Here is a 2505-nt window from a genome sequence, read left to right as displayed (position 1 = left end):
AAGAGACTACTATGTACTATATCACTTGAGAACTTCTATTTGACAGTTAAGTATATTACCAACTAGATGTTCTCGGCGAGTCGTTCCGTCAACTCATTCACTAATGTGTCACCTGTATACTGTATCTTGATGTCTCACATCAATGATCTAAGAGATTGATCATCTCCTTCAAAAGGAGAAATAAAGCATACACTAGTCTAAACCAAAGTGATGATGTCCTATCTCAACACTTCATCAACTAGGAACATTTTAGAATATACGTTACCGACTAATCAGATCTCTTCATTACGATCACTATCCGAAATGTCTGATAGTCTAGTATTTATTCTAAGGACATTATCTGTATATTTAGAACATCAGATAAATCTGACCAAAATAGCATACTATCATTTTGAACAAGGATGTTATATACATATAGGTCCTGTTACAATATACAATAATTGCCTGCAGGACACCTATATCTAACAAACTCCCACTTGCACTAAGGCCAATTATTATAGTATCTAATACCCAATAGCTCAACAAGTTTCTCAAATTGTGAACGAGCAATTGCCTTTGTGAATGGATCTGCTATATTATCTGTTGTGTCTACTCTTTCAATCTTGATCTCCCAGCGATCAACTATCTCCCTGATCAAGTGATACTTCCTCAGAATGTGTCTGGACTTATGGTGAGATCGGGATTCCTTTGAGCTATTGCAGCATTATTATCACAGTATAAAGGTACTAGATCTTTAATGGTGGGAACAACTTACAGCTCTAAAAGGAACTTCCTCATCCATACAGCTTCTTTAGCCGCATCATTAGCTGCAATGTATTCAGCTTCCATAGTCGAGTCTGCTACTGTATCCTGCTTGGAACTTTTCCAGCTGACAGCTCCTCTATTGAGGGTGAAAACATATCCTGATACAGACTTACTATCATCGATATCGCTCTGAAAGCTTGAGTCGAAAAAAGCCTCCATTCGGAGGTCACTTTTACCGTATATCAAAAATAACTCCTTAGTCCTTTTAAGGTACTTAAGTATATTTTTGACCGCTTTCCAGTGCTCTTCTCCATGATCAGATTGGTATCTACTTACCAAACTGAGTGAATAAGCGATATCTGGTCTAGTACATAACATGGCATACATGATCGATCCTACTGCCGAGGCATAAGGAATTAGACTCATGCGTTTCCTCTCTTCATCAGTCCGGGGAGACATCTTTTTAGAGAGGGAGATTCCAGGAGATGCAGGTACAAAACCTTTCTTGGAATTTTCCATGCTAAACCGTTTTAGCACTTTGCCAATGTATCTAGATTGCGATAATCCTAACATCCTTTTAGATCTATCTCTATAGATCTGAATACCCAGTATACAGGATGCTTCACCTAAATCTTTCATGGAAAATCTTTTTGATAGCCAAATTTTAACCGCTTGTAATGACGGTATGTCATTACCGATTAAGAGTATATCGTCTACATATAAAATAAGAAACGATATAATACTCCCAATTATCCTTTTATACACACATGGTTCATCTGGATTTTTGATGAAACCAAACTCTTTGATAGCATCATCAAAACAGATGTTCCATCTCCGCGATGCTTGCTTCAGTCCATAAATAGATTTAAGCAATCTACATGCTTTTCCACTGCTCCCACTGACTACAAAACCCTCTGGTTGCATCATACATATGCACTCTTCTAAATCACCATTTAGAAATGCAGTTTTGACATCCATTTTCCAGATCTCATAGTCATAGTGAGTAGCTATAGCAAGTAGGATCCGAATAGACTTGAGCATAGCCACTGGAGAAAAAGTTTCATCGTAGTCCAAACCAGGTCTTTGACGAAAACTTTTAGCTACCAGTCTAGCTTTAAAAGTCTCTACTTTTCCATCTACACCCAACTTTTTCTTAAACAACCATTTGCAACCTATGCGTATCACCCCTTTAGGAGCATTGTCTAATATCCATACTTTGTTGGTGTACATAGAGTCTATTTCAGATTTCATTGCATCATGCCAAGCAACAGAGTCCCTACTCTCAGAGGCTTGCTGATAACTTAAAGGTTCGTCATCATCTATGACGTGATCTAACATGCCACCTTCAACTAAAAAATTATATTGTGTCTTAGGTGCATGAGATCGCCTTGGATATCTGTGGAGTGGTTGAGGTTCTTCTGGTATAACTGAATTTGCTGGTTCCACTAATTTATCAGTAATATTTTGTATCTCTGAAATTTCTTCCAGTTCTACCATGCTCCCACTAATTTCTTTTTCAAGAAATTCCTTCTCTAAGAAGGTGGCATGCCGAGAAACAATTATCTTTTGTTCATCGATGTGGTAGAATTGATATCCAATGGAATTCCTTGGATATCCTACAAATTTGCATAATACTGAGCGTGCCTCTAACTTTTTGGGATCTTGCTTCTTTACATAAGCATGACATCCCCAAATCTTAATATAATTAAGATGTGGTTTCTTCCCACTCCATATCTCATATGGAGGTTTAGGCACTGCTTT

Source organism: Asparagus officinalis, chromosome 10 (genome assembly GCF_001876935.1).
Source record: "Asparagus officinalis chromosome 10, Aspof.V1, whole genome shotgun sequence".
Taxonomy (NCBI): domain Eukaryota; kingdom Viridiplantae; phylum Streptophyta; class Magnoliopsida; order Asparagales; family Asparagaceae; genus Asparagus; species Asparagus officinalis.
The sequence above is the reverse complement of the archived record's forward strand: the minus strand, read 5'-3'. Positions refer to the sequence as shown.